Here is a 22,918-nt window from a genome sequence, read left to right as displayed (position 1 = left end):
GAAAGTTGGAGAGAAATGTGGCAAGGAGGACAAGAGAAGAATTTCAGGGGATGGAATTAGTGATAGATTTGATTATTATACTTTATATGTATATGAATTGACTTCTCAAACAATAGAAAAAGGAGGGAAAAAACATGCTGTCAAAATTCTGACATGGATACAATAGATGATCTCTAGGTTACATTCCTTATACTGAAGCTATTGGCAGTTCATTGCCAACTGAGAATAACTTTTTGAGGCTATAGGAATATATGCAAGTCTCATGTTCCAGTGGATGGCCCTACATTCTTACACATGTAGAACTTAGTGTGATTTATAAAAAGAGACATGAAGCTGGGAAAGGAATATTTTGGTGAATGTCCTAGTTACTATTCTAATTGGTATGATAAAACATCATGACCAAGACAATTTAGGCTTATTGTTCCAGAGACTTAGAATCAATGATGATAGAGCAAAGGCATGAGAATAGGAACAGGAAACCTAGGGCTCACATCTTGAATGTCAAGCATGAGACAGAGTGCACTGAGAATGGTAAAAGGCTATTGGACTCTCAAAACCACACCCCCAAGTGACATACTTCTTCTAGCAAGGCCACATGTCCTAAAGATATACCTACCTAAAGATGAGCTACCCAAAGAGCTTTATGTACTAGCAACCAAGGTATCAAACATCTGAGCTTATGGGAGATATTCTCATTCAAATCACCATAGATAGACAAGGAAGTTAGAGGAGGGGAAGGGAGAAGAAAATCTCATATTCTGTGGCTATAAATATATAGATCCATTCCTTGATTATCTATCCTTTTTTTCGGTTTTGCCTATCCATTTTTGTGCCCTACTATGATGTCTATGTTATTATAGACAAGGGTGGGAAGGGCTTCCATCTTTGCTTTTATTGATCAGGAATCTTTGTCTATCCATGAACTTGTATGGTCCCTTAATATTTTAGAATTATAGTTATTGTCCTGTTAAAACTGTCATTGATATTTTGGTGAGTTTTACATTAAATATTGAGATTGCTTGAATAACTTGGACACCTTAACAGACCAGGAACCTGTGCTTTGATATATTTTTAACCTCAGCTCCTATAGATAGTGACCTTGGGACTGGATCTACCCTTAGAGTAGAACCCACCTTGAGGGCTGTGTCTATAGTGTATTTCAAGCCTCTGGACATCAGAATCCATTCACCTTTAAACTTATCCTATCAGGTAATTGGTCCCTTGAAACCTCAGTACTCAGAGACAAGGTTTGCCAGAGTTAAAAGCTGAAGTTTCCAAACCTGCACTATGTCCTATCTTTGTAGCAATAAGTTGATAAAGAATTTTGATGTGGACTTTGTTACCCTCCATATTCTCACATTATCTCAAGTCAAATAGTTGTTCATAATATACATTTTAATAAAATTTCATAATAGATTTGTCCTATTAATTTTAGTTTCTTAGTGATGTAAATGTTTTGTGTAAAACATGCATAAATATGTTAAAAACAATTCATAATTATAATTGCCTTCTATAAACCAGAGATAATATAAAAAAGCATGCATTGTAAATTTGTCATAGTTTTTGAACTGGTGGTAACAATTCATGAAAACTAAACACGGAGAAGTGATGTCGTTTATTAATATATATATTAATAAATATGTATATTTACATACATATTCAAACCTGACCAATTGAGTAAAGAAATATGTATGACATGGAATCAGGAGAGGGACATTTATGTTGGAGGAAGAAATCACATGGGCAGTAGTCGTGACAGAGGGAATCAGTAAGTTAGGGACAATTTAGTTAAAAGTAAAATGCTACATTTTTTGAAAATGCTATAATGAGACTCATTACTTCGTATAGATACTAATAAAACTTAATGTTGAATAATAATTTTGGAGTACACAAATTCCTTCTATGAAATGAATGTTGTCTATTGATATATATTACATTAAGAAATATGTACTTCCTGCAATCTTCCGCCAAAATTGCCCTGCTGAGCACTTGAAGTGCTTCAAGCATCAGATCGACCATGCTACATCACTACGCAGAATTTACAGCCGATAAGAAACACAAAACATGATAGAAAATGAAAGAGAGAAAGATTACCTTTCTCAAAAATCTATGCTCATCAGACTCTTAAATCTTGAATTCCTTTCCTTCCATATCATTCTTGATGTGGATCTTACAGGAAGAAAAATGGGTTAAACTGACTTTGCCTCACTGTCAAGAGAAACCTATGGTCAGGGACATATCTAATTCCCAGAGCTTTCATCATTAATATTTTATGAGTCTCAGTGATCTGTCCTATCTAAAAGAAAAATTTATCTTTCATTTGTGCAAGCAGTGTCTGCCGAGTAATAGATTCCATCTCTATAAGCTGGCGGTGAAATGCAAACCACAGCAAAGGTATCACGAAGCAAAGTATTCACTTTATTTCTTTTTACTGGAGTCTGGCTGCACTTTACTGCAGTTGCAAAGTCAGCCAAGCAAAGTAAAAGATCTTTGGGGAACAATGAAGAGAGTTCCTTTCCAACTTTTATCAGTCTATACTTGTGAATGTCTACTGTTGTTTAAAATGACTTTTAAAAGAGATGAGTAGTTATACACCCTTTTTTTTTTTGCAAAGCTTTACAAGAAGTTGCAATCACTGGAATATTATTTCATTATATTTTGTAAATAAATCCACTGGCTCAATGTTGGAGTTCCATTCCCTGTAGTATAGATATGAATAAATGGCAAATTAATGGTCACCAAACTCTTCCAATTGAGAGATATTAATTTGTGATTTGATTGAGCAGAGTTTCCATTCCCTTGAAGTTGGGTTTTCTGTACAGGCTTATCTGTGACACCCAGCCTAAATTCCTTGTGATTAATACATAGAAATGCCAAATAAGAGAGGATTCTAAAACCCAACTTCTTTGAAAGTAGAAACTGTGAAGCTCCATAACATTGATTCTAAAAGCAATTTCTTATATAAAATTTCAGAAGCATAGAGAACAAAACAAAAATTATATAAACTGAGTTAGGCCAAATATAACGACTCCTATACAGTAATGTTCACAAGCAGTCGGGTGAAAACAAAAGTCAAGAGTCGAAAGAGTTTGTAGACAATTTATCATCAGCATCTTGAAAGAAAGTAATCTAATTAAAATATAAATTAAAAAAGACATGACTTGATACTTCTCTAAGATAACACACAAACTACCAATAGATATATATGGGAATACTTGACATCGCTGAACATCAGAGAAATTTAGATTAAATCTATTATAAAATACTACATCTCATCAACTAGGAAAGTCACATAAAAATGATAAAATGATATGTCAGAGACGATGTAGAGAAAAGTGAATTCTAATGTAAAGTGGGTAATAATGTCAATAGTATAACTACTAAGAAGAACAATATGGAAGCTCCTATAATTTTCAAAATACAGTGGCCATATGATCCAGTAATCTTATTACGCATTTACAATCTCGGGAAATTAGATAAGGGGCATCTGGGCTGTTTCCACCTTCTGGCTCTTATGGATAAGGGTGCGATGAACATAGTGGAGTATGTGTTCTTAGGGTATGGTGGGGTTTCTTTTGGGTATATGTACATGAGGAGTATAGCTAGGTCTTCAGGTAAAACTATTTTCAATTTTCCAGTGTTCCACAACCTAACTAAGAGTGGATATAGAAAATGTGGTTCATTTACACAATGGAATACAATTCAGCTATTTAACAAGTTTTTAACAAGGACGGGGTTGGGGATTTGGCTCAGTGGTAGAGCGCTTGCCTAGGAAGCGCAAGGTCCTGGGCTCGGTCCCCATCCCCGAAAAAAAAAAAAAAAAAACCAAGGACATCATGAATGTTGCAGGCAAATGGATGTAACTAGAAAATATCATCTTGAGTGACATAACCCCTAAAAAAGATATATCCCTGAGAAGTGAATATTAGCCAAAAAATACAGTGTTGACAATGTACCCCACAGACTCAAACAAGTTAAACAATAAGAAAGGCCCAAGGAAGGATGTTTAAATGCAACTTAGAAGGGTGAACCAAATAGTCATGGGAGGCAGGGGGAGGAAGGACATGTGTAGGATAAGGGAGGAGGAGGAGAATAGGGTGACAGGATTCCTTATGGGAAGAGACAGGAGAGAGGCCCCCAGGGCCAACAGGGCCAGGAGAGTCAATGAAGACATGCAGCTGCCAAGGAGAGGGAATCTCTAGGAAGTCTGAGAGACCTGGGATGGGGGAGGTTCCTAGGACTCAATATAGGTAACATTAGACCTTAGTCACAATAGCCGACAATGGGGATATGGAACCTGAGAGACTACCTCCAGTAGGCAGATAGGAACCTCAGTGAAAGGATGGGGACACCAACCCACCTACAAAATTTTAGACCCAAAATAACTCTTTTCTAAAAGAATTGCAGTGATAAATTTGAGCAGAGCCTAAAGGAATGACTGACCTATCACTGGCCAAATTTGGGATCCATCCCATGGCGGGCATGACACTATTACTGATGTTATGTGACAGAAGCTTAGCATGCTCTGAGAGACTTTACCCAGCAGCTGACTGAGACCCATATAAAAACCCACAATCACTGAATGGACAAAGGTGAAGGACCCCAGTGGAAGAGTTAGGGAAAGAATTGAAGGAATTGAAAGGATGGCAACTTCACAGGAAGACCAATAGTGTCAACTAACCTGGACTTCTGGGAGCTACCAGAGACTGAACAATGAACTAAAGAACATACATGGGCTGGTATAAGGCCCCAGGCACATATATAGCAGAAGGCTGTCTTGTCTGGCCTCAGTGAAAAAGGATGTGCCTAATCCTGTCGAGCCTTGATGCCCCAGGGTGGGAGATACCTGGGAGGGCACTGTCTCAGAGGTAAAGAGGATGGGGCAAAGAACTCTGAGAGAGAAGAACATATGGGTGGCAGTATTGAGGATGTAAATAAATAAAATAATTAACTAAAAGCATGAGTTAACTGAAGAGGTATTTTCCATCCTATATTCATTGGCACATAATAGCTCAGAGACAATCGCCCTATATATCTATCTGTGAATAGATGGTTAAAGGAAAGGTAAGGGTATGATCCCTGATATTTTGGGTTGTGTGCCTAGCCTTTAATGGCTGAGCCTTCTTTCCAGCCTTGAACACATAGGCACAGGTGAAAATTTCCTGAGCAGAACACCAATGGTTTATGCTCTAAGATCAAGAATTGACAAATGGGACCTCATAAAATTGTAAAGCTTCTGTAAAGCAAAGGGCAGTGTCAATAAGACAAAACAGCAACCAACAGATTGGGAAAAGATCTTTACCAATCCTACATCCAATAGAGAGATAATATCTACCATATACAAAGAACTCAAGAGGATAGACTACAGAGAATCAAATAATCCAATTAAAAAATGGGATATAGAACTAAACAAAGAATTTTTGACTGAGGAATACCGAATGACAGAACACCTAAAACAATGTTGAACAACCTTAGTCATCAGGGAAATGCAAATCAAAGCAACCCTAAGATACCATCTCACACCAGTCCGAATGACAGTAGATGCTGGTAAGGATGTGAAGAACTAGGAATGCTCCTCCATTGTTAGTGGTAATGCAAGTTGGTACAACCACTCTGGAAATCAGTCTGGTGATTCCTGAGAAAATTGGACATAGTACTACCTGAGGACCCAGCTATACCACTCCTGGGAATACTCCCAAAAGATGCTCCAACATGAAACAAGGACACATCCTCCAGTATGTTCATAGCAGCATTACTTATAATGGCCAGAAGCTGGAAAGAACCCAGATGTCCTTCAACAGAGGAATGGATACAGAAAATGTGGCACATTTACACAATGGAGTACTACTCAGCTATTAAAAACAATGGCAACATGAAATTCTTAGGCAAATGGAATGAACTAGAAAATATCATCCTGAGTGAGGTAACCCAGTCACAAAAGAACGCATATGGTATGCACTCGCTGATAAGTGGATATTAGCTCCAAAGCTTGAAATACATAAGAAAAAATTCACAGGTCATGTGCAACTCAAGAAGGATACCAAAATGTGAATGCTTCATTCCTCTTAGAAGGTAGAACAAAATACTCACTGGAGAAAATACAGGGAGAATGAGTAGAGCAGAGAATGAAGAAAAGGTCATCCAGAGACTGCCCCACCTAGGAATCCCTCCTATATGCTGACACCAAAACCAGTTCCTCTTACTGATGCCAAGAAGTGCTTGCTGACAGGAGCCAGATACGGGTGTCCCCTGAGACGTTCTGGGAGAGCCCTACTGATATAGATGAGGATGCTTGCAACTAACCTTTTGACTGAACAAGGGGACACCAATGGAGGAGTTAGAGAAAAGACTGAAAGAGCTGAAGGGGTTTGCAACATCATAGGAAGAACAGCAATATCAACCAACCAGACCCCACCAGAGGTCCCAGAGACTAAACTACCAACCATGTACACATGGAGGGACTCATGACTCTAGTCACATATGGAGAAGAGGATGTCGTTATCCAGCATCAACAGAAGGAAAAGCCCTTGGTCCTGTGAAGGATCCTTTCCCCAATGTAAGGAATATCAGGGCGTTGAGCTGGGAGTGGGTGCGTGCGAGTGGGAGCAACCTCAAAGAAGGGGAAGGTGGAGGGGGTATGGGGCAGGAGGAAATGGCAATAACATACATAAATATCCAAATGTAAATGTAAATACATAAAATATCCAAGAAAACTAAAATTTAAAAATTATATATAAGATATTGATAGACATTATTTTTAGGTAATAAATATACTAACATTTTTGTCATTGAAACACCTTAGGAAAATAACAGAGTAATAATCACAATAAAAAAATGTATGATCTCTATCCAACCACCATGACCTGAAAGTCATCCATGAATGAATGAATTATTTCTTAAAAGATAAGTGCAATGATTTCATTTGTATGAAGCATCCAATAAGAACCAAGTTATCAGGAAGTGACATGGGACTGTAAGTTAGAGGAGATGTTCAGCAAAGGATATGAGATATTAGTTGGACTTGAGGGATAATTTCAAGAAATTTATTAAATAGTGGTTGCTATAGCAACAACTCCCTCTATTTCTAAGAGAATAAGAACATAAACATTTAAGTTAATACATGCATTATTTAACTTGATGTAGCCATTCCACAATGGAATGTGTCTATATTCTAAAATGTTATGATTTATAAACATGAATTAGCTGATCCATAAATTAACAACAACAGTAATGAAAGGCCAGATTAACCATGGGTGTGATTCTTCTGGGTATAAATAATCCACAGAATCAACTAGAGTCATAGAAAGATGCATGCTGTTCCTGCGTGTAGCTGAAAACTTGTGTGGAGAAAAGTGCTTAGTTCTGTAGGTATCAGAGGAAGCAGTGATCAAATGGGTCTTTGTTTTGGTAGGACATGGTCGTTGCTAGATTTCTCCTTCTTATTCTTATTACGGTCCAGTTGCAAGCACCCTTGAACTAAGTGTGAAGGTTCATCAAGAACACCCGATAAATAAGAAAGGGGATGTTTAGGGAGTGGAGGAAGCCCTATGTGAATGAAATAGTGAGTGAACGTGTGTTTTAACTTAGGTGTGAATATGGCCGGTCAAGGACTCAATGGCTTTTACTCATGAGGAATAGGCAAAGCTGTTATGCATATTGTCCAGGCTCATGAGGATTGACGGATGAAGCTTTCAAAGCATTCCTAGGGAGTCCACGTTTATGAATGATTCATCAGTATGTTTAGTTACTTGCAACTGTGGATTCACCCTCTGGGTTTACACAGACTCATACTGTTCACCAACAAAGACTAGCTAAACCCTTCCTCCCTTTACTGTACTAAAACATACTAAGGTTACAGGTTGCTATGGTAGTGGTCAGAGAATCCCACCTAATCACAGCTTTCTTATGTGAGTCTGTGTGACTGTCCTTTCTTCATTCCCTTACTGTCTCTAGCAAGAGGTTTAGGACCCAAATTGCTCAGGACACACCATAGTACACAATCAGGAAAAATGTGATATTGAAAGGGTATTTTCCTTCACTGCAGGACTGCTGGTCTCTCTCTCTCTCTCTCTCTCTCTCTCTCTCTCTCTCTCTCTCTCTCTCTCTCTCTCTCTCTCTCTCTCTCTCTCTCCCCTCCCTCCCTCTCTGTCCTGATTTTCTTTTTTGTTAGTATTCTCTTCTCATTTTTAAGTATATGTAATTATTTAATACCTTTCTCCCTACCTGGTAGTAAATAGCACTTTGTTTATTTGGGCTTAATATTGTATCCTTAGTGTTTATTCCCTGTTGACAAGAGGTAGGCATCCATTAAGTTGCTATTAAAAGATTTTTTTTTCATTTTTATCTGTGCCTACTAGCATTCTCTGATATGATAATCATCACCAATGCCTGGGTAGGAGTGATTCCTTATTCAAAGTATAGCTACTGTTTTGACACATAGAAATTACTGATTTAGAAATCACCTGTTACTAAAATATCTTCTGTGCTATGATTAATGTTTTGGCTTCACAGAACCAACTAGTTGGAAGAATATGGTATATGCATAAAAATAATGCAAACCCATGATCTACTAAATGTAAGGAGAACAGATTCACTGTGCTTGTACTGTGTATGTAGATACAGAATCTTACTAATATTTGGAGAATAATACAGTTAAGCTATTCAGGAGAGCTACACCTGCCTGTAAGAAACAGCTAAACTTTCCTCTAATGCAGGTGCATATAATATTTGTAGTAGAAGTACACAGGGTTCTCATGAATGGGGAGAGTTAAAATTCACTATGTGTGCTAATGTGACATCATCATATTCTTGTGAGATTATTTTTTTCTCCGATTCAATATGGCAATTGGAGTCTTCAAACTTTGTAACCCTTTTTTTTAGATTTGGAATGAAGAAGAGTACAGGGTAAATGACATCTTGTTTACCTTTTGTCTTGGCCTGAGTTTGGAACAAGTGAACAACATCTGGATTATTCTTTGTGATATGACAGCGTTCATGATGATACCAAAATCCACCTTATATTTCGCTATCAACTTTTGACAGCTCGACTATCTGCATTAAGCTTCCAGCCACTAGGCAATGCTTCTGTTTATACAAAATGTACCTTTCTTTTCCTTCCAGTCTGTCCATCTTCTATTAGGTTAGTGAACTCTGTGACTCCACTAACCGAACAATATACTAGAAGGCATTCCTAGTTAAATCATTTTTGATGCTGATCTCATTGGGTTTTCAAAAATCAGACCACATAAATTCTCCCATTCTCAATTTGATTGAACAGGTTTCTCAGAGATACAGTCTATTCTAATTGACCTTTCTCCATGGCAGCCACAGTGATCAACTGCTATTTTTCAAATGCAGTTAATATACTTCAGGATTCTGAGCCCTTTAACCTATAATCTGTTTTCCTGGATAAGATCCCAATCATCTGTCATCTCTTCAAGACTATCTAGGACTTTGATAGGATTATTTAAATCTCATTTTAGGTTTAAAGTTAGAGCGTTCATTTCACCTCCTGTAAGTCTTTTGAGTCTGTTTTTCCAGTGGCTGTACTTTTAGGATCTGAAGCTTCAGACTTGGAATTTTTGTGTGTTTAGAATACAGTAGATGTAAAATGATTGCTTCCTAGATAGCCAAATAGTTGGGTTATTATAACACGTTTCTACTAATTGAATATTTCAGGACTAACAAACTTGAATTCTATATATTGTCATTCAAAATATATTTTTGACTTGGATGATCTTTATGGACCTCTTAAATGATGAACATTACACAGAAAATCTGAGGACATTTAAATTGACATTGACTCACTTCCTTATTTAGATACCAAATAAACCTTTGATTAGATTAATATTAAAAGAGGAACAAAAATACAAAGGTCTCCTGGAGTGGAGGTGGGAGTGGGGATATCCTCGTGGAAACAAGTGGGGGTGGGGTGGGAGTAGGAGGTGTGGGATGTGAAACAGTCAGAGGGTAGACCTGGATGGGGAAACATCTGGACTGTAAAAAAAAAAAGTAAATAAAATTTTAAAAAATCAACAAATAAATAAATATAAAGTGCAAATCAAAGTGTTCTTTAATTAGCACATTAAATGTTTGTGTGGTGATATTTAGTTATTAATATCTTTATGAAACCTATATTTCTTATCTAGGGTTTTACTGCTGTTAACAGACCATGACCAAGGCAAGTCTTATCTTTATTTAATTAGATATTTTATTTAAATCAACATTTAATTAGGGCTGGCTTACAGCTTCAGGGGTTCAGTCCACTATCATCAAAGTAGGAACATGGCAGCATCCCTGCAGGCATGGTTCAAGAGGACCTGAGGGTTCTACACTACAGTTTCAAATAAAGGCTGTTAGCAAAATGCTGACTTCTAGGCAGCTAGGATAAGGGTCTTAAAGCCCATGCTCACAGTGACACATCTACTCCAACAAAGCCACATCTACTCCAATAGTGCCACACCTTCTAATAGAGCCAACCCCTGGGCCAAGCATATACAAACCACTATTTCCCACTCTCTGGACACCCCCCCCATAGGCTCGTTCAAACATATGAGTCTATGAGGATAATACCTAAACATAGCATAATGCAAAATACATTAAGTTCAACATCAAAAGTCTCCATAGTCCACAACAGTCTGAACGATGTTAAAAGTGCAAAGTTCAAAGTTTCTTCTGATACTCATCCAATCATTTAACTGTAATTCCCAAAGCAAGACAGGAAACCAACTGGGCAAACCCCAAACTTTGCATCTCCATGTCTGATGTTAAAGTGGTCTTCAGATCTCCACATCCTTTTCATCTTTGGTGAGTGCAATAAACTTTCTTGTCCTGGGGTGTTTCCACTCCTTTTTAGCATCTTTCCTCAGCCATAATACCACAGACGTGGCATCTCAAACATCTTGGGGTCTACCAGGCAACTTCAACACTACAGCTTCTTGTCTGGAATCCACACATTATCTTCTAGGCTTTTCCAAAAGGCTGGCATCACTTCTCCAGCTCTGTCCTCTGTAGTACTCTAGGCTCTGGCTGACTCTACTCCACTGCAGCTGCTGTTCTTGGTGATCCTCCCATGGTACTGGCATCTCCAATACACTGGGGCCTTCAGCTTCACCTAGGCTTTATCAATAGCCTCTCATAGGCTCTCTTCATGGTGACAAGCCTCAACTTCCTTGAATGACCCCTTCAGTCCTAGTTGTCAACTGCAACTAAGACTTAACCTTCACCAATGACCTTCCCTGGCCTCTTACAGTGCCAAGCTACAGCTGCTCACCATAACTGCTTCATACCTTCAACACTAGTACCTTCTGTTTGATTCTTAAACATCAAGTTCAGCTGCAGCATGAGGTGCAACCCTAGCTACCTCTGGAGCACAGCTTCCTTGTGCTCTCAGAAAACACTTCCCAGATTTCACCTCAGTGACGCTGGCCTCTTCTTAATCACCACTAATTTCTTAGCTCCATCTAACCAGCATCAACTATTGCAGTAGAAACTTCTATTCTTGACTCTAAAGTCACAGCCACATGTCCAAAGCTGTTGAGTTCTGCTGTCCCTTTTTCTATTATATTATCACCAGGTTTGTTTTGCAATTCCTTCACTGCTTAAGCTTGGCTGTTCTGGAACTTGGTCTGTCGATTGACATTGAACTCAAGAGATCTGCATGCCTGTCTCCTGTAATGCTGGAATTAGAGGCCTGTACCACCACGCATGGATTTAAGCTATTCTTCACCTAGCACCTGCTTGTTCAAGGCTTTCCTTGAATTCAGAGATCTGCTTGGCTTTGACTCCTGGGATTAAAGGTTTGTTCTGCAATGTCTAGACCTAGGATCTTACCACAAAGTCACCACTACTTCACCAATTCAATTTAATATCCTTGAACACAGGATTCACCTCCATTTCACTTCCTGGAGCCCCTTTAATACCACAACCATATATTTTATATTTTTCCCTTCTAAGCTTGCTATGCTTGTTTAAAATGATCTTCTTGTGACTTAACCTGAGAAAAATGTCTATGATGGGCGTTTCTGAGACTTTCTTTGTCAATGCAATTAATCAGTTTCTCCACCTTAGCTTCAGGCAGACTCTTCAGCCAAGAGCAAAAAGCAGCCACATTCTTCACCAAAATACTACAAAAAACAGTCACATAGTGAAGTTCTTCTCCACTGAAACCTCTTGGACTAGGACTGCACAGTTCAAATCACAACAACAAAGTCTTCCATATTCCTACTAGAATGGCTCATTAAGCCCCACTTAAAACATTCCATGGTTTTCCTATACCAAAGTCCCCAAATCCATATTCTTCCAAATAAAATCAGGGTTAAGCCTACCACAGCAATACCCCAGAGTACTTGGTACCAATTTTATCGTAGTGGTTTTATTGCTGTGAACAGACACATGACCAAGGTAGCTCCTTTTTTTTTTTTTTTTTTTTTTGAAATTGGTTATTTTGTTTATTTACACTTTAAATGTTATATCCCTTCCCAATCCCCCTAACCCATCCCCTCTCCCATGCTTCTATGAGGCTACTCCCCCACCCTACCCACACAGCTACTCCTACTTCTCCACACTAGAATTCCCCTACACTGGGGCACCAAGCCTTCACAGGACCAAGGGCCTTCTCTCCCATTGATGCCAGATAAGTCCATTCTCTGCTACAGTCCATGCAGCTGGTTGGTGGTTTAGTCCTTGGGAGCTCTGGTGGGTCTGGTTAGCTGATATTGTTTTCTTCCTTTGAAGTTGCAATCCCTTTCAGCTCCTTCAGTGCTTCCTCTAACTCCTCCATTGGGGTCCCCGTGCTCAGTCAGGTGGTTGGCTGCTAGCAGAATACTCACTCCTAGGGAGGAGGACTAGGGTACTAAAGTCCATGCCCACAGTGACAAAGTCTATTCCCACAAGGCTACTCCTTCTAATAGCGCCACTCTCTGGGCCAAGCAGATACAAACCATCCCACCCTCCCTTTCTTCCTCCCTCCTTCCCTGCCTTCCTCTCTTTCTCTCTCTTTCTCTCTTTGTCTCCCTTTATCTATCTCTCTTTGTTTAATCTCTCTCCATACTTCCTCACTTTTATTGTAGTGTTTAGGCATCAATTAATTGGTTATTTGTTTAACCCAGAACAATGTACTCATTTTCTGTAATGGAAAAGCAGTACTTCATGTCGTAGTAATTTACATGAATTACCTTAAACTCTAGTAATGAACTCCAGCTTTTAACAATTACATGGGTCTCATTATGATTTTTTAAATTTCATTTTTGGTTACTGTACAAAATAAGCAACACATTTTTCCTTTTTTTAATTAAAGTAGATTATTTAACTCACATAATCTATCCTAATTATGGTTTCCTTTCCTTGTACTCCACGGAATTCCTTCTAACTACCCCTCCCATTAGGATACACTCTCTTTCTATGTCTCATTAGAGAATAATGGGCTTCTAAGAGGTAATAATAAAATATAACAAAATTAAAATAAAATAACATAAAAATTATCACATTGAAGTTGGACAGAAAAACCCATAGAAAGAAAAGAGCCCAAGAGAAGGCACACAAACAAGATATCTACTCATTTACCCACTCAGGAATCCCATAAAAGCATTAAATTTGATTTACTAATATATACTCTGAGGATTTCATGCAGAAACCTGCAGGTTTGGTGCATGCTACATCAGTCTCTGAGTTCATATGATTTAGAGAACCTCACTTTTCTTGGTGTCTACCTATCTCTCTGGCTCCTATACTTTTTCTGCCTCCTTTTCCACAGGGTTCCCTGAGCGCAAAGGAGAAGGATTTGATGGAGAATTCGAAAATAAAGATGAGTGTTCGAAAGTCTCTCAATCTCAGGTTAATGCCTGCCTACAAGTCTCTGTATTTGTTCCCAACTGTTGTAACATATTCTCTTGTGCTGGTTGAAAAAGTGACTGATTTTAGAGCATGGCAGAAAATAATTAGGATTCATTGCATCGCTATTTTTAATTAAGTAATTAAATTTAGAGAAATTTTGTTTAATTTACCCTATGTCCATTGGTTATCTAGTTTATGCTTATTGGTCACTCAGTCACTATTGGGTATCAGTTCCATCTTGTGGCCTGGGCCACAAAGTCAAATCAGTGACCAGTTGGTCACTTCTAGAATAATTGTGCCACCATTGCTATAGCATATCTTGCAGGCAGGACAACACTGTACATCAAAACATTTATGTTTTGATTGCTGAATTTGTGTTTGTCTTTCTCTTTTGGTAGCAAGCAGAGTAACTTCTTGTCCCAAAGACATTAGGATTTAGAGAGGAAGGCACTATATAGGTGCCAGCCTGACTTCTCCATGTTCAATGGGTTACATAGATGTTATTTTGAGCAATGGAGCCTGCTGTCAGTTTAGGGAGAGCACCCTGCAATATGTGGCCCAAGGATACCTTAGGCCCACAAGTCAATTATATGCAACCCAGTTCCAGTACTGGAAGTTTTGTTTGGTGACAAGAGATGGCCAGATGGAACAGTCTCCTATACTATTTGGCAACTTTGTTTAGGTCAACTACATATATGTGTATAGTTTTGGAAGTGTCTACTGTATTAGGTTACTTTTTGATATCTAATTTAAGCCCTTTATAAATTTGGATATTAGCCCTTTGAAGGATGTGGAGTTTATTAAAAAAAAAAAAGGCTGAGACTGAAGGAACAGCCATTCAGAGCCTGCCCCACATGTGGCCCATACATACACAGCCACCAAAACTAGATAAGATTGACGAAGCTAAGAAGTACATGCTGACAGGAACTGGATTCAGATCTCTCCTGAGAGACACAGCCAGAACATGTCAAATACAGAGGCAAATACTAGCAACAAACCACTGAACTGAGAATGGGACCCCCACTGGAGGAATTAGAGAAAGGATTAAAAGAGCTGAAGGGTCTTAGAACGCCCTAAAACAACAATACCAAGCAACCAGAGCTCCCAGGGACTTTACCCAAAGTCTGACTCTGTGCTCCAACTGCATAGGTAGCAAAGGAGGGCCTTGCTGGGCACCAATTGAAGGAGAAGCCCTTGGTCCTGCCAAAGTTAGACACCCAGTATAGGGGATTGTCAGTGAGGTAGTGGTGAGGGGTGGTGGATGGGGAGGGGAACATCCTTATAGAAGGGGAAGGGGAGGAACTAGGGGGATGATGGACAGGAAACTAGGAAAGGGAATAATATTTGAAATATAAATAAGAAATACCCAATTAAAAATGGAAAAAATAAACAAAAAATATTTTAAAAAGCAACAGCAACAGCAGCAACAACAACAGCAACAACAACAAGTCTTCCCCATTGTGTAGGCTACTGCTTTATCTGAACATCGGTGGTTTTGTCTTTTTTTTATTTTTCCTGAAGCTTCTCATTTTCATGAGATCCCCTTTATTCGTTGTTGATCTTATTGACTCTGCTAAGGGTACTTTCTCTTCAGAAAGTCTCTTTCTGAGCCAAAGGGTTCAAGAATATGCGTGTTTTATACTCTGTCAGGTTGTATGTATCTCGTTTTATGTTCATGTTTTGATTCATTTGATGTTGAGTTTTTTGCTTGGTTATGAGTATGGATTAATTTGATCTTAGCCATTCTGACTGGTGTGAGGTTCAATCTCAGGGTTGTTTTGGTTTGTCTTTCCCTGATGACTAAGGATGTGGAACATTTCTTTAGGTACTTCTCAACCATTCGATATTGCTCAGTTGAGAATTCTTTGTTTAGCTCTGAACACGATTGTTTAATAGGGTTATTTGATTCTCTGGATTCTGACTTCTTGAGTTCTTTGTATATATTAGATATTAGCCCTCTATCTGATATAGGACTGATAAAGATCTTTTCTCAGTACCTTGGTTACTGATTTGTCCTATTGACAGTGTCCTTTGCCTTACAGAAGTTTTGCAATTTTATAAGGTGCCATTTGTCAACTGTAGATCTTAGAGCATAAAGCATTGGTATTCTGTTCAGGAAATTTTCCCATGTACCCATGTGTGTGAGGCTCTTCTCCACTTTCTCTTCTGTTAGTTTCAGTGTATCTGGTTTGATGTGGAGGTCCTTGATCTAGCTGAACTTGAGCTTTGTACAAGGTAATAAAATATGGATTAATTTGCATTCCTCTTTTCCCCACTTTTTTATTGGATATTTTGTATTTACATTTCAGATGTTATCCCCTTTCCTGGTTTGATGTCCATAAACCCTCTATCCCATCCATCCTCCCCCTACTTCTATGAGGGTGTTCCCACACACACCCCCACCCCTTCCTGCCTCCCTGCCCTGATATTTCCCTACATTGAGGCATTGAGCCTTTGTAGGACCGAGGGATTCTTCTCCCATTGATGCCCAACAAGGACATTCTCTGCTACTTATGCAGTTGAAGCTATGGGTTTGCCCATGTGTACTCTTTGGATAGTGGTTTAGTCCCTGGGAAATCTGGTTTGTTGGTATTGTTGCTCTGATGGGGTTGCAAATCTTTTCATCTTCTTCAATCCTTTCTTTACCTCTTCCATCGGGGACCCTGTTCTCAGTTCAGTGGTTCGCTGAGAGCATCCCCATTTATATTTGTCATGCTCTGGCAAAGCCTCTCAGGAGTCAGCTATATCAGGCTCCTCTCACCATGCCTTTCTTGACATCTACAATAGTGTCTGGGTTTGGTGGCTGTATGTATGTGGGCTGGATCCCCAGGTGGGACAGTCTCTGGATGGCCTTTCCTTTGTTCTCTGTTCCAAACTTTGTCTCCATATCTCTTCCTATGAATATTTTTGTTCCCTCTTCTAAGAAGGACTGAAGCATCTGCACTTTGATCATTCTTCTTCTTTAGCTTCATGTGGTCTGTTGACTGTATCTTGGGTAATCTGAGATTTTGGGCTAAGATCCACTTATCGGTGAGTACATACTGTGTGTCATTTTTTGTGATTGGGTTACCTCACTCAGGATGATATTTTCTAGTTCCATCCATTTGCCTAAGAATTTCATGAACTCATTGTTTTTAGTAACTAAGTAGGATTCCGTTATGAAATTTACCCCATTTTCTGTATCCATTCCTCTGTTGAGAGACATCTGGGTTCTTTCTAGCTTTAGCTATTATAAATAAGGCTGCTATGAACAGAGTGAAGCATGTGTCTGTGTTATATGTTGGAGCATCTTTTGGAAACATCCCCAGGAGTGGTATAGCTGGGTCCTCAGATATTACTATGTCCAATTTTCTAAGAAACCTCCAGACTCTTTTCCAGAGTGGTTTACCAGCTTGCAATCCCACCAGCAAAGGTAGAGTGTTCTTTCTCCACATCCTTGCTGTCATCTGAGTTTTTGATCTTAGCCATTCTGACTGGTGTGAGGCAGAATCTAAAGGTTGCTTTGATTTGCATTTCCCTGATGCAAATGTATGTTGAACATTTCTTTAGGTGCCCCTCGGCCATTTGAAAGTCTTCAGTTGAGAATTGCTTGTTTAACTGCTCATTTTTTAAACAAGTTTACTTGTTTCTCTGGAGTCTAACTTTTTGAATACTTTGTATATATTGAATATTATTAGTCTCCTACTGGATATAGGATTGGTAAAGATCTTTTCTCAATGTGTAGGTTCCCTTTTGACCTGATGACAGTGTCCTTTACCTTACAGAAGCTTTTCGGTTTTATGAAATCTCATTTTTCTATAGTATTTCTTAGAGCCTTGTGTTTTCAATAGTATCTTGGAATTATCATTTTAAGGTCTGTGAAGAACTGTGTTAGAATTTGATGATGATTCCATTGGATCATTAGATGTTTCAAATGGCCATTCTTACTATATTAATCTTACCAATCTATGAGCATGGGAGTTCTTTCCATCTTCTGATATGTTCTTCAATTTCTTACATCAATGATTTGAAGTTTTTATGATTCAAGTCTTTCAATTGCTTGGGTAGAGTTACCCAAGAGAGTTTATATTATTTGAGGGAATTGTGTAGGTAGTTCCCCTGATTTTCCATCTCTGTTATGTCTACATTTGGAGGGCTGCTTATTTTTGTGAGGCAATTGTGTATTCAGCTACTTGGCTGTAAGTGTTTATCAGCTGTAGGAATTTCCTGTTGAAACTTTACAGTCACTTAGGCAACAAATTTTTCATATTCAATAAATCAGAGAAAAGACTTAAACATTTGTAATAAGGTAATTTCTATTTCATATACAATAGGAAATGCTTGAAGGACCATTCTACTGGCTTGTGTTTCTATCTCATTGCAAAGATAAGCAGAGAACATACACTCCTTATCATTTACTATAATAATCATGGATTAATTAGGCAATAAATCATGGTAACCAGATTTTTCTGCCTATTGAAACATTCATTGTTAAAAAAAATAACAAGTATATTTTTTGCAAAACTAGTAGATAGAGAGAAAAATAAGTCTTATTTGTGGAGTAAAGATATATTACAAGTAATATGCTTTCTCATTAGGCTAGTTTCCTAGTGTGTTATAAAAAAGCAAGGTAATTCACTTATTTAATTGTTAAAATAAGCTTATGTTATCAGTATGAGAAATGTCTTTAAAATAATTTATATAATAATCAAGGTTATAAATAGTATATTTAAATAACAATTTTTCTAAGTATTTGAGTTGCATACTATTCTAGAGAAGAGATATGAAAGGTCAATGAGATTCAGGTGATGTGAATAGAAATAATTTCTCTGTAATGCAAGTTAACAGAGGTTTACACACTTTATTGTAACCATTTTACCAATCCACCATGAAGAAAGCACATATGGTAATACTAAGAAAGCATCCACAGTGAAAGATAAGAAAAAACTGCAGGTAATATATGCAGAAGCCTGCTCTGCCCACGAATCAGCGTGAGGCAAGAGTAATGATTTTCTCCGCCATTATTTACTGCTATGGAGACGTTGGAGGACAATGAAAATAAGTATAATCAAAATGATTTTAGTTTGAAAGTCTGTGATATATAGGAGAAAAAGTGTTTATTAGGTTGAAATTAGGTAACTAATTTTAAATCTCATATTTATTCCATTATTTTTAATAGTTCATATGACATTAGTTTTTAGTTTCTGATCACCCGAACTCAAAGCAGTTGTGAACAGAGAACTTCTTGAACAAGAGATGTTCAAGAAGAAAGTAGAACACATCTCAGCACGGCATGATGAGGTGGACACAAAGTCACAACCCTCGTGATGAAACTATTGACAATTGATAACTGCTCAGAATGGGTGAGAAAATTTACCCTAAGAGTGTATCCCGTCATATGCCAACCCTGCTCTACTGGAATGAGACACATTGAAGGATGTACTGAGTACACATTGGACATAATGGGCTATAAAATTAACACACTGTTAGGAGTAAGTGGAGACTGTGCGTGTATATACAATGAAAATGCATTATCCAGCATTCTCAATGAATTAGTAAACCAAAAGCAATCTAAAGATTCAAGTCAATCCCTCAAAAACTTCCAAAATATTTTCATAGGCCATTCACTTGCTCTTGCAAGTCTCAAAGAATTAAAAAAAAACCCAGGTTAGCCAAAACAATCCTGAACAATAAAACCACTTCAGGAGGAATCATCATCCGTGACTTCCAGCTGTACTACAGAGCAATAGTGATAAAAACTGCATTGTGTTGGTACAGAAATAGACACATTGAACAATAGAATCAAATCACAGACTAAGAAATGAACCCACACACCTATGGAGGCTTGATTTTTTGATAAAGTAACCAAAAGCGTACAATGGAAAAAAGAAAGCTTCTTTAATGAATGCTTCTGATCTAATTGTAGAAGAATGAAAATAGACACATATCTATCATCCTGAACAAAAATCCAGTCCACGTGGATCAAAGACCTCAACAACAAACTGTAGACCCTAAATTTAATAAAAGAGAATGTTGGGAACTGCCTTGAACTCATTGGACTTTGAGACAAATTCCTGAGTACACACCAAAAGCTGAGGCACTACAAACAACAAATAATAAGTGGGACCTCGTGAAACTGAGAAGCATTTTTATACGCTAAGGATGTTATTAAAGGGACAAAAAATCAGTCTACAGAATGGGAGATCTTCAAAAACCGTGTATCTGACAGAAGAATAATATCTATAATATACAAAGAAATCAAGAAATTTGGCAACAACATACCAAATAACCCAGTGAAAGTGGTATACAGAATCTCAGATGAATCTGGGGATTCTCAGAGGAATCTAAAATGGCCAAGAGGAACTCAAAGAAATGTTCAATGTCAGTAGTCATCAGGGGATGCAAATAAAAACTCTGAGATTACACCTTATATCCCTCAGAATGCCTAAGATCAAAAATCAAGTAATAGTACATGCTGGTGAGGATGTGGAGGAAGGGGAATACTCCTCCATTGATAGTAGAAGTGTAAACTTTAAAACCACTTGAAAAATCAATATGGTGGTCCCTCAGAAAATCAGGAATAGTTCTACCTTGAGACCCAGCTATACCACTCCTGGATATATAGCCATAGATACCCCCACTATACCAGAAGGACACTTGCTCAAATACATTCATAGCAGCTTTATTTGTAATAGTCAGAAACTGGAAACAATCTAAATATTCCTTAACTGAAGAATGAATAAATAAAATGTGAAAGAGCCAATCCCTGACACTGTTAATAATACTCTTCTATGCTTTGTCCTCAGAAGCTGCATCCATAGCATTTGGAAAAAGATACAGAGACTCATAGCCATATATTAGGTAGAGTTCAAGGAGGCTTATTGAAGAGAAGGGAATAGAATTAAGAGAGTAGAAAGGGTCAAGGACATAAGAAGACATACAAACTCAACTCATCTGAGCTGATGAGGGCTCACAGAGGCCGATCCCCAAATCAAAGAGCATGCAGAGGTTGGACCAAGTGCCCCCCACATTTATCACAGATTCAGCTTGGTCTTCCTGTGGGTCCCCTAACAATTGGAGCAGGGGCTGTATCTGACTGTGTTACCTGTCATTGGATTCCTTTCACCTAACTCAAATGCTTGGTTGGACCTCAGTGGGAGAGGAGGTACTTAGTGCTTCTGGGACTAGATGTTCCTTGGTGGGATGGCACCCAAGTGAGGAGGGGTTCGCCTCCTTTGAGGAGATAGGGAGGGGTAAGGGGTGAAGGAGTTTTAAGTTCAGGAGAAGAGGATGGGAGGCCTGTGACTGGAATGTAATGTGAATAAATCATATAACATTAAAGGATGAAACATTATATTATGAAATAAAGAAGAAATTTATAGCAGGCATAGCATATGTATGAATGCACAGAGACTTGCAGCATGAACAGGGACTTTACAGGTGTGGAGCTAATGGGGTCCCAGCAGTGAAAGTAGAGGTGAACACAAATTTCCACTGACAGTGACCATGTAGCATCTGCAAGGAACACTTATGAGTGCTTCACTGATGGTGCTCTACTGAGACAAAGGTCCAGGGAGACCCCGTGCATTCTCCTAAGGACTACAGAAAACCCTTCCCAATGGGCAATGGCCAACAGTAAATTTGGTGGCCTCTATGCTTATTGCCTAGTATGTGATACAAGGTCTCCTTGATTTTGCTATGCTCTCTATAGCGATATTTAGTTCCACTTTGCCAATCATGGGAAAGCTTGAGATCATACAGGCTGATAGCCCTGTGGTTGCTTCTTTCTCTCAATATTCTTTCGAAGGGTAAAACCTTCCTCTCCTCTTTTTGACTCCTTCGTTCCTCCTTATGTGACCATTAACCTTAGGTACTTTGGGGGACATGTAATCATTTCCCTTGGGAAACAGTCAGACTGAGTGGCAGGTGTGGAGAGCAGTGGGCCTTGCTTGCATAACTGTTCTGAGGAAGCTATGTATGATCAACAGAGACTTAAAAAGGGGGAAACAATGTCTGATCAACAGAGTCTTAGAAAATAGGGAAGTCATGTCTGGTCAGTAGAGACTTAAAAAATGGTTCCAGAAAAGATGATATAAAGAATTGATAGGTGCATATCAGGAAAGGCTGCTGGTACAATGATTACATCTCTGCCTGCAATTAACTGCCCCACCTGGGGTTTCATCCCATACATAGTCACCAAACCCAAACAATATTGTGGATGGCAAGAAGTGCATGGTGACAGGAGCCTGATATAGCTGTCTCCTAAGAGGCTATGCCAGAGCCTGACAAATACAGAGGCAGATGCTTGCAGTTAATCATTGGACTGAAAATGGGGTCCCCATTGGAGGAGTTAGAGAAAGGACTTAAGGAGCTGAAGGGGTTTGTAACCCCATAAGAAGAAGAACAATATCAACCAACCAGACTTCCCAGTGCTCCCCAGGACTAAACTACCAATCAAAGAGTACATATGGAGTGAACAATGACTCCAGCCCCATATGTAGCAGAAAATGGCCTTGTTTGTCATCAACGGGAGGAGAGGCCCCAGGTCCTGTAAAGGCTAGATGTCCCAGTGTAGGGGAATGCCAGGGATGGGAGGCAGGAGGGAGTGGGCGGGTGTTTACAGGAGCACCCTCATAGAAGTAGGGACAGGGGCAAAGGGATAGGGGGCTTCAGAAAGGGAAACCCGGAAAAGTGATAACATTTGAAATGTAAATAAAGAAAATATCCAAGAAAAGAAAAGAAAAATATGTATTATGTAAGAGGAATGCTATTTGATGACTAGACCTATACCCACAAATATTTAATCTGTCTTTCACCTTGCATAACTATGTAAACACACTTTACCAGCTGGGGATGTGCTCATGTCTATAGGACATGCCTGGCTAGACATGGAGTTTTGGCTTGCTGTGGTTGTATTTTGTAATGCAAAATGAGGTAAGGAGTGACTGACTCAGAGGTAGGGGTGGGGGGGAAGCAGAAAGGAGAAAGGAGGAATGAGGAAGGAGGAAGGAAAATATTAGCAGCTCTTTGTAATGATGGTGCATTTATAATACTGATGATACCATATTTTTAAATAAAATAACCAACAATGTGACTGATCACAGAT

At 38.7% G+C, this 22,918-nt stretch overlaps 1 protein-coding gene across 3 annotated transcripts in view; it reads right to left on the bottom strand.

Moving 5' to 3' along the window:
* Mgat4c (MGAT4 family member C) overlaps positions 1-22,918 on the bottom strand; it is a 209,026-nt gene that overhangs the window by 38,721 nt on the left and 147,387 nt on the right. Inside the window, exon 1 of one of the 3 annotated variants that reach the window (XM_032911864.1) lies at positions 2,095-2,480. The exons of the other annotated variants lie outside the window; for them this stretch is intronic. The gene's annotated coding sequence lies outside the window, so the exon portion shown is untranslated. Of the gene's footprint in view, positions 1-2,094; positions 2,481-22,918 lie in introns of those variants that run through there. 3 annotated transcript variants of the gene reach the window in all.

Source organism: Rattus rattus, chromosome 1 (assembly GCF_011064425.1).
Source record: "Rattus rattus isolate New Zealand chromosome 1, Rrattus_CSIRO_v1, whole genome shotgun sequence".
Taxonomy (NCBI): Eukaryota; Metazoa; Chordata; class Mammalia; order Rodentia; family Muridae; genus Rattus; species Rattus rattus.
The sequence above is the reverse complement of the archived record's forward strand: the minus strand, read 5'-3'. Positions and strand labels throughout refer to the sequence as shown.